At 40.5% G+C, this 16,259-nt stretch overlaps 1 protein-coding gene across 3 annotated transcripts in view; it reads left to right on the top strand.

The window, feature by feature from the left end:
• Positions 1–16,259, top strand: part of LOC115223142 (ubiquitin thioesterase zranb1-B) — a 173,715-nt gene that overhangs the window by 61,340 nt on the left and 96,116 nt on the right. For 2 of the 3 annotated variants that reach the window (XM_029793563.2, XM_029793564.2), the window contains exon 2: positions 11,995–12,157. The gene's annotated coding sequence lies outside the window, so the exon portion shown is untranslated. Of the gene's footprint in view, positions 1–2,134; positions 2,146–3,943; positions 3,949–11,994; positions 12,158–16,259 lie in introns of those variants that run through there. The other variant, XM_036512220.1, reaches the window with a different exon arrangement.

Below are 16,259 nucleotides of genomic sequence, written 5' to 3'. Positions count from 1 at the left end.
GTAGTTGAGAATAGGAGAGTGACTAAGAATCTGAGTCATTGACTTTCAAATAATAATAACAACAACAACGATAATAGTCATTTAAGTTCCAACTCTGTGAAGCTAATTTTTTTTTTAGACCAGTGTCATATATATATATATGTGTGTGTGTCTGTGTTTGTACACACACACGCACACACATATTGTTTTTAATTTCAAAATTCTTTCAAATGAATAATTTCTTGATAAAAGAAACTACTCAGTTCATTTTTTAAAAAAAAATGTTTATATCAGGATATAACAAAATCAATATTTAACTAGAAAGTCTTGAGATTAAATATCATATATATATATATATATATATATATATATATATATATATATATATATATATATATATATATATATATATATGGGAGGCGCAACGGCCCAGTGGTTAGGGTAGCAGACTCGCGGTCGTAGGATCGCGGTTTCAATTCCCAGACGGGCGTTGTGTATGTTTATTGAGCGAAAACACCTAAAAGCTCCACGACGCTCCGGCAGGGGGTGGTGATCCCTGCTGTACTCCTTCACCACTCTTTCTCTCACTCTTTCTTCTGTTGGCCTGCTCGCTTAGCCAGCGGGGTGGTGTCATTCGAAGGCTAAAACAATGTGAATGCATTGTGACCAGCGATGTGTAGCAACATCTGATGGTCTGGTCGGTCACGTGATCACGTGATATATATATCTATATATGTGTGTGTGTGTGTATATATGTATTATACATTTTTTTTTTCATTATATAATGAATGAAATTCCTGTAATATTTTTCTTTGAGGGGTCGGGAGAGTGTTTATCTCTGAATATAAAAATATAATATCTTCTTTGTACAAGCAACAGTCTGCTTCCAATTAGCTGTTTCTGAACTAGCTCTGACTATATTTAGACTGGTTCTATTCAAATATGTCTATCTATAAACCAGCTGGAGTAAAATACAATTGATTAGGAGAAAACACTCTGCCGTTGCTGTATTCATTCATTAATGATGTTTCAATGTGTACTGCGCTAATTACAAACAGCAACCCTGATATTCTTATAAATGATAACAATAATAATGAAAGTAAATTACTCTTCCACCAATGTTTTGACTATTATAATCAGTTCTTCTTACAATTCCACCACAGAAAGAAACCTTGTAACATAATTGTGTACAAAGTATGTAGGTTAAAGGTGCTGCAACACTGAATATAGCTTCACGAAAAACGGTAGCATCGAAGTAGTATTCTTCAAAATAGCTGATGCCAAAAGTCTCTCTTGGTGTCTTTTAAACGAAGGCTGTCATTAAGTGTAATTACAACGACAGGAATAACCTCACGTCTTAATGAAGTGTTTACTCGTTCCTTATTAATTAGTTCGGAAATATATATGCCAGCACTTGACACACTGTTTATTTGAAAGAAAGTGTCTTTCTGAAAGGTGATACATGGCGGCTTTATGTGTGGAATAAGAAGAAAAAAATTCTTTTTAGTTTTTTTTTTTAACCCTGAGGCTCTTTACATAGAACCGTTGTAGGCATTATTTCCAGTGCTACTCTATTTTTATGTGGTAAAATCTCTGTGTAAAATGGAAAAATTATCTCTCTGTAAAAGCCGAGAACTTTGAAATTCTCAGAAATAGCAACAAAATTGTTGGTTCAGGAAGGAGTAGTAGGAGAGATTAGCAATATCGCTCTCTGTTTGATGATTGATTCAGTCACCCTTCAGCATTCAGATGACTCGGTCAAATGTAATCCTTTTTCATTCGCATTATCTTGTAGCATCGAGATTTCGATGATGGGATTGTTTATTGTTTGAATGACATTGTAGGGTAAGTGTGAGAAACCAGATCTGGCTGGTTCTAACATGAAACAGGTAGAATATTTGGACTGAGTATGGCAGATTTAAATGCTAAAAGGTGAAGGCATATGGCTTCATGGCTAAGGTATTTGGATCACAATCATTAAGTCTGTGAGTTCAGTTCCTGGCAACATGTTGTGTCCTTGAGCAAGACTCTTTATTTTATGTTGCCCCAGTTCACTCTTCTGGCAAAAACGAGTAATCCCTGTATTTTGAAGGGGCCAGCCTTCTCACATTCTGTGTCACACTGAATCTCCCTGCGAACTACATTAAGGGTACACGTGTCTGTGGAGTGCTCAGCCACTTGCATGTTAATATCACAAGCAGTCTGTTCCCTTAATTGGATCAACTGGAACCCTCGTCGTCGTAACCAGTGGAGTGCAGCATTTTAAATACTAAAGAGGTTAAGGAAGAGACGTTCGTTAAAACGCTTCATTAATTATTAAAACCTCTGATTCCTTTTAATCTACTCCTTGTCACCCTCATAAATAAATTCTGTTGCCATCTGTTGCTGCAATAATTGTGTTATTTGTATTGCTTTTGCCACATTAACGATGTCGTTGTTGTCGTTGTTGTTGTTGTTGTTGCTGTACTAACAGTTGAGCTGATGCTGTTTTCCTTGCAACAATGGTGTGTTTAGTGTTGCTGTATTTGAAATAATAGCTTCGTCCCAGTTGCTATTGATACAATAGTGGAGGTGCAATGGCCCAGTGGTTAGGGCAGCGGACTCGCAGTCGTAGGATCGCGGTTTTGATTCCCAGACCGAGCGTTGTGAGTGTTTATTGAGCGAAAACACCTAAAAAAGCTCCACGAGGCTCCGGCAGGGGATGGTGGTGATCCCTGCTGTACTCTTTCACCACAACTTTCTCTCTCTCTTACTTCCTGTTTCTCTTGTACCTGTATTTCAAGGGGCCGGCCTTGTCACTCTCTGTGTCACGCTGAATATCATAGGATCGCGGTTTCGATTCCCAGACCGGGCGTTGTGAGTGTTTATTGAGCGAAAACACCTAAAAAGCTCCACGAGGCTCCGGCAGGGGATGGTGGTGATCCCTATTGTACTCTTTCACCACAACTTTCTCTCACTCTTACTTCCTGTTTCTGTTGTACCTGTATTTCAAAGGGCCGGCCTTGTCACTCTCTGTGTCACACTGAATATCCCCGAGAACTACGTTAAGGGTACACGTGTCTGTGGAGTGCTCAGCCACTTACACGTTAATTTCACGAGCAGGCTGTTCCGTTGATCGGATCAACCGGAACCCTCATCGTCGTAACCGACGGAGTGCTTCCATCCATTGATACAATAATCATATTAGCAACAATTCAGTCATCTCACTATTACTGCAGTACTGGTATTATCAGTTTTGCTATTGTTTCAACAATAATGTCTTTTGTGTTACCATTGTGACATTGTTGGTGTACCTCTTGCTGCAATAATCATATTACAGACGGTCCTTTTGGAGCAGTAATGGTATTATCACCTCTGCCTTAGCGAAAGCAGAGGTATTGTTTTCAGTTGTATTTGTTTGTCAGTTTGTCCGTGGACAAGATATCTCAACAACTGCTGGATGGATTTGGATGAAACTTTGAGGCATGTTTGACCTCGTGACTGGCACGAACTGATTAGATTTTGGGATTGATCTTGTACCGGACAAGGGTTTTTTTTTTTTTTTTTTTTTTTTGTACTTGTTTCAGTCATTTGACTGCGGCCATGCTGGAGCACCGCCTTTAGAGTACAGCAGGGATCACCACCTCCTGCCGGAGCCTCGTGGAGCTTTTAGGTGTTTTTTCGCTCAATAAACACACACAACGCCCGGTCTGGGAATCGAAACCGGATCCTCCGACCGCAAGTCCGCTGCCCTAACCACTAGGCCATTGGTTCTGGATTATTTTTCCTGTTTTTTTTACTTAATTTTTGAGAGAGGTTGAGTTCATTTTTAGCATTCTCGTTTAGGAGAGCAGTCGAGTTTATTTCAGATATTCTCATTTCAAAAATATAATCTCTGGCTGATCGTTGAGAAGACGTTGGTGTTGCCTTGGCGGAGGTTTGTGCTCTCTGAGTGCTCTTGTTTTTAATGCTATTGTAGCAGTAGTGAAGGTGCATGGCTCAATAGTTAGAGCGTCAGGCTCACAATCACGAGGTAGTGAGTTCGATTCCCGGACTGGGTTGTGTTGTGTTCTTGAGCAAGACACTTTATTTCACATTGCTCCAGTTCACTCAGGTGCAGAAATGAGTTGTGGTGTCATTGAGGCCAAGCTGTATCAGCCTTTGCCTTTCCCTTGGATAAGATCAGTGGTGTGTAGAGGACAGGCTGGTGTACATGGGCAACCGCTGGTCTTCCATAAACAACCTTGCCTGGACTTGTACCTCAGAGTGGAACTTTCTAGGTGCAAGCCATGGTCATTCATGGCTGAAGGGGATCCTTTGTTGTTGCAATAACGAAATTACTTTTTTTGCTGTTATGATAATGTTACTGGTGTTGCTGCTTTAATGGTACTGTTGTTGTAGTTGTTGTTGTTGTTGTTGTGTCACAAGTCTATTGTTTCTGTTGCTATTGTTGCAGTGATGTTTCTGGAGTTGCTATTGTTTTGGGCATTGCTATTGCAGTGATGTAATTACTGCAATAATGGTGCTAATTTTATGACTCTTAATGCAATGATGGAATTATTGTTGCGATTGGAGTTCCAATAGCATTATTGAAGTGCACCTCATGTAGGAGTGGCATGAGTGCACTGTATATGGCACTGACATGAGTGCACCTTACGTGACACCACTACAAGTGCACTGTGCATGGTACTGGCACCAGTGCACGTTACATGGTGCCAACACAAGTTCACTTTACGTAACTGACATGAGTGCATTTAATGTGGTACCAGTATGAGTGGACTCCATGTGGCACTTGCACAAGAGCTGCGTATGTGGAACTGGCATGAGTGTACCCAATGTGGCACTAGTATCAGTGCTCTTTATGTAGCACCTGCATGAGTGCACTTTAAATGGCGCTGGAATAAGTGCACAGTATGTGACACCGGCACCAGCACATTCTATGCAGCACTGGCATCAGTGCACTTTATGCAGAATTAGCACCTGCAAGACAAAAACCTTTTGGTTGGGAGACGGAGTGGAGGCATAGCTATAAAGGACATGCTTTTATGTATGGATGGCCACAATACTGTTTTCTTAATGCATGGCAGTTGTACTGCTGTGCAGTGTATGGTAACTATAACATTGTATGTAATACATAACCGACAAACAGTCTGTTATGTAACTGAGGATAACCTTTTAGAGAAGGTTGTACCTCTCACAGGAGAACGTCTTTTCACAGAAGAACTGTATTGAATCAGATTTGGTCTTTGTAGATTGCTGGGCACAATGCCAAAATCTCTTTCTAACTTCGTAGCTGTGATCCAGACTTGCAGAGTTGTATACCTGATATTGGAAGCTAACAAGTGGTGGGGTGGGAGAAGTGAAATGTGCGTGTGTATGTGTGTGTTGTGTGTATGTGAATGATACTTGTATTTTATATATTTAGAATGTGTACTAAGCAGTGGCCTTTTAAGGAATTTTGGTAATATAGTAATTCTTATCATTCCTTATGTTTTGGATCTTACAAGATCACACTGTTCAAATCAGATGTCACTTGTGCCAAGCTGTATCAACATTTTGCCATTTGCATGGACAGCTGCTGGTCTTCCACAAAACAATCTTGCCCATACTTGTACCTCGCAATGGTGGGGGTACTTTCTAGGTGTAATCCCAAGGTCATTCATGACCTAAGTGGGTCTTTACCCTTTACTTGCCTTTAGAATGTTGGTATCGATTAGAGTTGGAGACAGAAGGTGACATTGCTCACAGGCGAGCTGGCAGAATCGTTAGCACGCCGGGCGAAATGCTCAGCAGTATTTCGTCTGCCGCTACGTTCTGAGTTCAAATTCCGCCGAGGTTGACTTTGCCTTTCATCCTTTCGGGGTCGATAAATTAAGTACCAGTTATGCACTGGGGTCGATATAATCGACTTAATCCCTTTGTTTGTCCTTGTTTGTCCCCTCTGTATATAACCCCCTTGTGGGTAGTAAAGAAATAAGAAGGTGACATTGCTCACAGCAGTTAGTTATTTTGAAACATTTGATGGCTTCCTTTATACAGCAAATGAAAATTAATGATGTTGCAATTAATTTTGAAAATTGACTCATTTAGCAGTGTCACATCTATTAGGAGAAATCCATTCTAATTTTTGAATGCATTCATTGTAATTAAATAGTTATTTATAGCACTTCTTAGCTTCCAGGAGTGAAAATGCCACGGTTCCTCTGTGAAATCTGAATAACCTTAACCTAACCAGTTCTCTTGTTTATTATGACCAAACAATAGCTTTGCACTTTTTTCATTCTTTACTGCGAAAAGTTTTAAACATTTGTGAGTTTTAAATAATCATTAAATGGACGCTTTTGACATTGTCATTCATATCCAAGGTTTTTAAATTTACAAGCAAAAATTTCATTTCAAACAATACGGAAATAATTGCTATATTATTTGGTGGTGTTGCTCGACCAAACAATGGAGATATGGTGACTTTTAAAACAGTTTTTATTCAATTATGGTCTTTCATTTGTAATTTTGAGTAAAGTCGTTTTCTTCATCTAACGATAAACAATGTGACAGCTTGCAGGGTTTTGCACTAATTATAAGTCTATTTTGCAAACTCGGAAATAATGAAAAGAAAATGTTGGCATATATGAAAACTCTTTGGTTAAAGTTGTTAATATAATGTTTTATTTATGAATTCTATTCAAATCTATTTGGGGAAGTCAGTTTTGTTTTATAAAATAGGATGTGACTGATCTTTCTGTATAAATTACACTCTTTATTAAATTACTCGTCAAAAGAATATAAATATTAATTAAAGGGTTGGCTCTACTGAAACACTGATCCATAAACTGTTATTCTTTTATTCTTGTATTTGTTCCCACTCATTGGAAAGTGACCATGCAGGAGCACCACTTTTAAGGATTTAAGGGTTCGGTCAGTCAAAGTTGACTGCAGTGCTTGTGTGATGTGCGGCACTTATTCTATCAGTCTCCTTTTATCGAACTGCAAAGTTATGGGGAGGTGACCAAAATAACACCAGTTGTCAAGCAATGTGAAACAAATTCCTCACTTCTAGTGATACTTGCAAGCAACAATGAATAGCTCTCCCCACCCACCATCACTCTGCTTCTCCCACACTTCACTACACCTATGCATGAGAGACTATCCACCCTCATCACTGTACCTGTGTCCACCTTCCATCCTTCTACCAAATTTATTCACAAGGCATTGGCCAGCCTGGGGCTATAGCAGAAAACATTTGCCCAAAGTGTGTGCAGTGGGGCTGAACTTGAAACCATGTGGACGAGAAGTGAATGTTAACCACTCAACCATGCCTACACCTGTTGTTGTGTGTATTCATAATGATGAAATTAAATATTAGTTGTAGCTAATTAGATCTAGGTCAGTTTTTATATAGCAGGTCTATGAACAAAAAGGAGTCCAACCATGACCATCCATTTTATTTTTCTGTTCAGATGTAGTGTTTCAAACAGAGTGTATCTAGAACACATTACCTAATGTATTCTTTTAAGTTGGTAATGTATGATTCGAGGGAGATTTATCTGCTATTTCTAGCTGGTTGATTGACTCCCTCTTTAGTTCAGTTACATACAGGTATAACAAGATTATTTATGGGGACACATGACTTAGCGGTTAGCGTATTACATTCATGATTGTAAGTACTTCCTGGACCGGGTGGTGCATTGTATCCTTGCAAAAAAATCAACATCAATGGAAATTGCAGCTGTGATACCAGTGCTGGTGGCACGTAAGAGAACCATCCGAATGTGGCCATTGCCAGCACCGCCCTGACTGGCCTCCGTGCCGGTGGCACGTAAAAAGCACCATCTGATCGTGACCATTGCCAGCCTCGTCTGGCCTCTGTGCTGGTGGCACGTAAACAGCACCATTTGACCATGGTCGTTCACCAGCCCTGTCTGGCACGTAGAAAGCTCCCACTACACTCACAGGGTGGTTGGCATTAGGAAGGGCATCCAGCTGTAGAAACACTGCCAGATCAGACTGGGCCTGGTGCAGCCTTCTGGCTTCCCAGACCCCAGTTGAACTGTCCAGCCCATGCTAGCATGGAAAGCGGATGTTAAATGATGATGACGATGATGATGATGTTGCTCCAGTCCACTCAGCTGTAAACGAGTTCCCCTGTGATAGATTGGCACCCGGTTTAAAAATACCAGAATGTTGTGACCTTGCTCACGTATGCACCGTAGGCCTAGCTGCCCAGCCAGAAGGGTGACATCATTTCAATGCTGCAACACTGCAAGGAAGCATGTTGTGACCAGCATCATATAACATTGTCTGATTGATACAGCGATAGAGTGATATTTATTACGTAGAAGCCTGTTCTATTACGTTTGTTTTTTGTTTTTTTTTCTGAATATGGAAATTCAATATTGTCTATTTCCATTAACTTATGTTCACAACTTGTTTGTAAATAATGCTCCTTACCAACTGGCAACTACTTGGGATTATACTAAAGCTATTTGCATAGCCTCCTTGATGTAGTCCTTCAATGTTTACATGTAATTTCTTGAACTATGCCCAAATCTGCAACTTGCTCTGTGTTGGAAAATTACTATTTTCTTATCTGACAAAATCTCGCTCCTAGTCAAGTGTTATATAGCTGCCAACGAGAATAAGTAACATTTTTACTTTACAATTCTGAGCATGATCGTTGTGATCGTTGCCAGAGCAGCCAACTGGCTTCCGTACCCGTGGAACGTAAAAGGGTACCATTCGAGCGTGATTGTTACCAACATTGTTTCACTGGCACCTGTGTTGGTGGCACATGTAAAAAGATTTGAGCGAGGTCATTGCTAGTGCCACCTGACTGGCCCCCGTGCAGGTGGCACGTAAAAAGCACCCACTACACTCTCGGAGTGGTTAGCATTAGGAAAGGCATCCAGCTGTAGAAACTCTGCCAAATCAAGACTGGAGCCTGGTTGCCAGCCTTCAGTCAAAACCGTCCAACCCATGCTAGCATGGAAAACAGACGTTAAACGATGATGATGATGATGATAAATTCATTTGTTTGTTGTTTGCAGCATGTTCATGTGGGTCAGAAATTTGGTTTGTGACCATGAGGGTTTGTGTTTGATTCCATTGCGTATAATCTTGATCTAGTGTTATCTAGAATACTCTTGGATCAACCAAAGACACAAGAGTTAAGTAACGGTAGATGGAAACTGTACAGAAGTTAATCAGATAAATTGTATTTGCTTATGGGTGCTACACCGTGTTTAGTACCTGGTTCAACACCATATGGATCCCTTTAGCAAACTCCCGTGGATCCCTTTAGCAAACTCCACTCCATTGTAACACCATATGGATCCCTTTAGCAAACTCTTGTGGATCCCTTTAGCAAACTCCTGTGGATCCCTTAGCAAACTCCACTCCATTGTAACACCATATGGATCCCTTTAGCAAACTCTTGTGGATCCCTTTAGCAAACTCCTGTGGATCCCTTTAGCAAACTCCACTCCATTCTAACACCATATGGATCCCTTTAGCAAACTCCACTCCATTGTAACACCATATGGATCCCTTTAGCAAACTCCTGTGGATCCCTTTAACAAACTCCACTCCATTGTAAGCACTTGGGCCAGGACTTGAGCATGGAGATAACTTCCTTCTTGAATTTGGAAGGTCATGAAAAAATTTAGAAATATTCTTTCCTTCTCTGACTAACCCGTAAAAGAAGAGAGGTGCCTCTAGCAGTGTGAAGTTCTTCAGTTCAGTCCAAAATATCAGTTTTCAGTAACAGTTCACCCTAAAAGAAGAAAATGAGTATTTTGGATATGAGATTAATTAAAGGAGATGGTACAGATATCGTATACATGGATTTCTGTACCGTTTATCCAAAAAGAAGGAAAAAGAGAGGTAAAAATCTTGTATAATTTTGGGGACCATTTCACCTAAAAGGAATATAATAGCTATGAGGGTAGCTAAAGGAGAGGTAAAGATGTCATGCGAGCCCTGGTCTTCAAATTCTTCCCTTTTTTTAACAACAGAATGTACTGAGTCTAGGCTCGGATAAATGAGAAATTTATGGTAAATCATAAAAGGGAATTAGTGAAGGTTAAGCAGCGGAGTAGAGAAACAAATTATTAACAGTGTCCTTCCATTAATCCATCAGATTTATTAACTTAAGAATATTTGTTTGTTTTTGTCTGTTTTTTCATGTTGGCATGAGTTATGGTCACAGCTTCACCATCTTCTCTCCCTGTCCCCACCTGAAGTTGCCATGACACCTCTAAGACACCTTTTTCTGTTCTATCCCTCACTATTACTTCTTCCCCGCTTCTGCAGTTGAGGGGCCTTGTCCTGCAAGTTACTTGGTGACCCCATTGCTGCTGGTCATCATCCAATGTTTTAGTTCTAGATTTTGGGGGTTCTAGATTAATGGGGGTGGCCAGATCAACCTCAATGCCATAGCAACTGCCCTCACACCATCTTGCCTGGTTTTGGGCATCCTCCCTTTTCAAACCAAACCTCCCAATTTCCTCCTCTATCTTTTCCTCGGCTGACCCCGCTTTCACGATCCATTCACCTCAAACGCAATCACCCTCCTCAGAACATGCTCTTCATCCCTCCTCAACACATGCCCATACTACTTCACTCCATTCACCCTTGACAACCATTCCACCAATTCCTCCAACCCCAGCATCCCCATCAAGTTCTCAGTCCTCATCTTATCAAACAGCTTCACCCCACACATTTCTCTCACCGTTGCTCTCTCAGTCCTTCTCAAAATTACCATCTCTCTCTCTCAGGCACCATGTCTCACTCCCATACTGCATTGCAGCTCTCGCACAACTCTTATAGACCCTTCCTTTCATCTTCAATGAGAACCTTCCCCACCACCCCCGATTAACAATGCTCCACATTCCCTGAACTTCACCCAGCCGAGTCTCGCATTTGCTGTCACAGCTGCTTCACACCCACCACTTACATCCATCCTATCTCCCAAATAAGAAGCACCCAGTACACTGTAAAGTATTTGACATTAGGAATACAAGCAGCAGTAAAATAGGGGTACAACAGGTTGCTGAAATTTAAGATTCAAGAGTGTTCGACTGGCTAGAAATAACAGACTAATTTCCTTCTAGACCACACCCTGCCATTTGAGAAAAAGATACATTGGGTAATGCTTCTGACTTACTAGTGTCTGTCAAACCGTCCAACCCATGCCAGCATGGAAAGTGGACAGTAAATGATGATGGTGACTGTAACGCATGCATACACACACATACGTTATAAACTTTTTACATAACAGGAATATTTTTTCAGTGAGCGTATATCATTATTGTTATATTTCGGAATGGTCCTTTTGCCAGTTTAGCCAATAAAAACACACGCACTATATATTTGGTGTTACTTTGTTTCAGTGTTATTTATTTTTTACATTAATCTTAATCTTATTTCGGCCAGAGTTCTTTCGTCACACTCCTGTGACCGCATCAGTGGTCCTTTGTTTTCTTCTTTCTTATTTGTGTGTCTCTCCTTACTAACCTTACTAACAAAGGACCACCAATGTGGTCACGGAAATAACTCTGGCCAAAATAAGATTAAGATTAATGTGAAAAATAAATAACACTCTTCTTGTCAGGTATCCCAGATGAACCAACTTCACGGCAGGAGGTGCAGATGAGGGCAGCTGCATCGAACTCTCTCATGCACCAAATGGCAGTTGCTAAAAAGCATTCGTGAAGTAAAACCATGTAGCAACACCAAATGGCGGTGCCCTAGCATGGCCACAGCTCGTGAGCTGAAACTAGAATCAATCAATCAATCAATCAACACTGAAGCAAAATAACACCAAATATATAGTGCGTGTGTTTTTATTGGTTAAACTGGCAAAAATGACCATTCCAAAATATAACAATATCTGTTTCAAGACACGACTTCACATAAAAAATCTTGCACAACAAATATATATCATTATTCTTTTTTTTTCTTTTACATGTTTCAGTCATTTGACTGCGGCCATGCTGGAGCACTGCCTTAAAGGGTCTTTTTTTCTCTTTTTTCTTTCAGATGGCTGTTGGGAAGTGTCGGTAACTGCTACACAATGTAAAACAGGAGAAAGTAGGAAAGATGCTGTGGAAGTGATTTTTAGAAATAAAAATTGTTATAGAAGTTGCCTGATCAAATTGGGCTTCTTAGACATTGGTGCTGTTTGTGTCTTCTATTAAGTGAGGTGAGTATATCGAATTCTTCTTGTTGTTCTCTCACTGTTCTCTCACCTCAAATGCAATCACCCTTCTCAGAGCATGCTCTTCATCCCTCCTCAACACATGCCCATACGGCTTCACTCCATTCACCCTTGACAACCATTCCACCGATTCCTCCAACCCCAGCATCCCCATCAAGTCCTCAGTCCTCCTCTTATCAAACGGCTTCACCCCCACGCATTTCTCTCACCATTGCTCTCTCAGTCCTTCTCAAAATTACCATCTCTCTCTCTCAGGCACCATGTCTCACTCCCATACTGCATTGCAGCTCTCGCACAACTCTTATAGACCCTTCCTTTCATCTTCAATGAGAACCTTCCCCACCCACCGTATAACAATGCTCCACATTCCCTGAACTTCACCCAGCGGAGTCTCGCATTTGCTGTCACAGCTGCTTCACACCCACCACTTACATCCACCCTATCTCCCACATAAGAAGCACCCAGTACACTGTAAAGTATTTGACATTAGGAATACAAACTGCAGTAAAATTAGGGGTACAACAGGTTGATGTGTCTCTGAGACAGTAGCTCTGCTCGAACAGGCCTACAACACGTAGGTGGTCAGTCAAATGACCAGGTATGACCCCCTAGACCCGTAGACTCACACCCCCATCTGTGCCATACTTCTGTCTATTAAACATTTTTGGGGGCCTATTTGCTTGTAATGCAGTGTACCAGTTCTCTTTTGATCTTCTACTTGTTTCAGTCATTTGATTGTGGCCATGCTGGAGCACAGCCTCGAAGGGTTTTTTAGTCGACCAAATTGCCCCCAGGACTTACTTTTTAAGTCTAGTACTTATTGTTAGGGTCGCTTCTGCTGACCCGCTAAGTTATGGAGATGTAAACACACCACCACCAGTTGTGAAATGGTGATGGGGGCCAGACACAGGTACAAAGGCACACATACATAATTATATACATATACATACATACATGCATGCATATACATACATACATACATGCATGCATATACATACATACATACATACATGCATGCATATACATACATACATGCATGCATATACATACATACATGCATGCATATACATACATACATACATACATGCATATACATACATGCATGCATGCATATTCATACATACATACATGCATGCATATACATACATACATGCATGCATATACATACATACATGCATGCATATACATACATACATACATGCATGCATATACATACATACATACATACATGCATATACATACATACATGCATGCATATACATACATACATACATACATGCATATACATACATGCATGCATGCATATTCATACATACATACATGCATGCATATACATACATACATACATACATGCATGCATATACATACATACATGCATGCATATACATACATACATGCATGCATATACATACATACATACATGCATGCATATACATACATACATACATACATACATGCATATACATACATACATGCATGCATATACATACATACATGCATGCATATACATACATACATACATGCATGCATATACATACATACATACATGCATGCATATATAATACATACATGCATGCATATACATACATACATACATGCATGCATATACATACATACATACATACATACATACATGCATATACATACATGCATGCATGCATATTCATACATACATACATGCATGCATATACATACATACATACATACATACATGCATATACATACATGCATGCATATACATACGTACATACATACATGCATATACATACATACTTACATGCATGCATGCATATAATATACATGAAAGGCTTCTTTCAGTTGTCTACCAAATCAATTCACAAGACTTTGGTTGACCTGAGAAAACACTTGCCCTAAGTCCCACACAGCGGGACTGAACCTAGAACCATGTGGTTGAGAAGCAAGCTTCTTACCACACAGCCATGCCCTATTTAAGCCCCATCCCACTCCCTGTGAAGCATTGGCCATCGACGATTGTTCTCCCTTTTGTGTTGTGTTTCCTGCACCTCTCCAGCGGGATCCTTGCTTCTTAAGCTTCCTTTTGGATTTTGATGTACCACATCATACGTTTCCTTGAGGTAAGGCCCTTCCTCTCCTACGTCCTGTTGGTTTTCGGGTGTCAGGCGGCGAGCTGGCAGAATCGTTAGCACGCCGGGCGAAATGCTTTGCGGTATTTCGTCTGCGTTACGTTGTGAGTTCAAATTCCGCCGAGGTCGACTTTGCCTTTCATCCTTTCGGGGTCGATAAATTAAGTACCAGTTACGCACTGGGGTCGATGTAATCGACTTAATCCGTTTCTCTGTCCTTGTTTGTCTCCTCTGTGTTTAGCCCCTTGTGGGTAGTAAAGAAATAGGTTGTCATTGATGCTTCTGTAATTTTGCTTATTTTTTTGTATAGAGGTGTTGGCTGTACACAAACCCATTTTTACCTCTGGGAAGAGGGAGTCCATATTAGTTTGGCCCCTCTCCTTTGACCTGTCCAGCATGGAAGGCCCTAACAAGAGCTTGCAATCCACTGGCAAAGCTTTGAGAGTCACTGAGGCACACAGGACACCACACTGTCACAAGAGGTGCACTCTGTGGTAGCAGTGTAGCAATCTGAGTCTGTCGTACATTCTCCACTGTCTACTATCTTTATGTATGTCTGTTGTTGTTGTTGTTGTTGCTTAACCCCGAGTTAACCAAATGAGCAGACCAATAAACAAAGACTTTCAATGTTTTGGTGGTTGTTTTAGGTACATTATTCCATGGCCTTTTTGTTTTGTTTTTGTTTTGGCACGTAAAAAGCACCAATCCGATTGTGGCCGTTGCCAGCCTCGCCTGGCACCTGTGCCGATGACACGTAAAAAGCACCATCCGATCATGGCCGTTTGCCAGCCTCATCTGGCACCTGTGCCGGTGGCACATAAAAAGCACCCACTACACTCACAGAGTTGTTGGCGTTAGGAAGGGCATCCAGCCGTAGAAACATTGCCAGGTCAGACTGGGCCTGGTGCAGCCTTCTGGCTTCCCAGACCCCAGCTGAACCGTCCAACCCATGCTAGCATGGAAAGTGGATGTTAAACGATGATGATGAAGCTTGATTTGCAGGGAGATTTGGTTGCAATTTCTAGCAAGCTGAGCAACCCATAATGACTACCTCTCATTGAGAAGCAAACTTCTTACCACACAGCCATGCCCATATACATGCTCACGTGCGTGCATACACACATGCACACGTGATGGGATTCTTTCAGTTTCCATCTACTAAGTCCATTCACAATGCTTTGTTTGATTGAATCTGGGGGCTTTAGTAGAAAACCCTTGTCCCAAAGTGCTACACACTGGGACTGAACCTGCAGCAACACGGCTAGTAATGAAACCTCTTAACCACACAACCACATCAGCATCTTTTGTTCGTCAAAAAAAAAAAAAAATTCAAAAAAAGCTAAAAGGAAAAGAAAATTGCATTCCAATTGTGTTAAGAAGAAATATATATTTATCACTGGCTAGTCTATATCGACAACTAGTAGAGTAGAACATTTATTATTAGTGCTCATGTACCAGAGCATCAATGTTGTTTGTGTTGTTTTTTTGTTGTTGTTTTTCTTTGTGTGTGTGTGTGTGTTTGTTTCTTTCCTTCCTTCTCCTCCAATCATTTTCTTTTACAAATCATCTCTCCATCTTTATAACCTGGTGTCTGGGATTTTCAGTTGCGGAAAGAGTGATACGTAGCAAATCGTATTTCCTCTGCTCTCTTTATTGTTAACGAACGCAATGTTTTTTTTTTTCCTTTTTTGGTGTTTTTTTTTTTTTTTTTATACTGGTGTCCTTCGAAGTCCCATACCACATGGGGAAGGAAAAAGATAAATGGAAATTACAATTCTAAAAATATCTTTTTGTTTTCAAAGTTTTAGTTTTGTTTTTCTTACAACTTTTATACCCCTGCCCCCTTTTCCTTTCCTGGAATTTCAAGGGAAAGCTATTCCAGCACAAAACTCCATGGATTTTTTTTTTTTATTATTATCATTATTATTATTATTAAAGCAACGAGTTGGCAGAATTGTTAGCGCACCGGGCGAAAAGCTTGT

Source organism: Octopus sinensis, linkage group LG22 (assembly GCF_006345805.1).
Source record: "Octopus sinensis linkage group LG22, ASM634580v1, whole genome shotgun sequence".
NCBI classification, from domain to species: Eukaryota; Metazoa; Mollusca; class Cephalopoda; order Octopoda; family Octopodidae; genus Octopus; species Octopus sinensis.
Note: the sequence above shows the minus strand (reverse complement) of the source record. Positions and strands in the feature narration are given on the sequence as shown.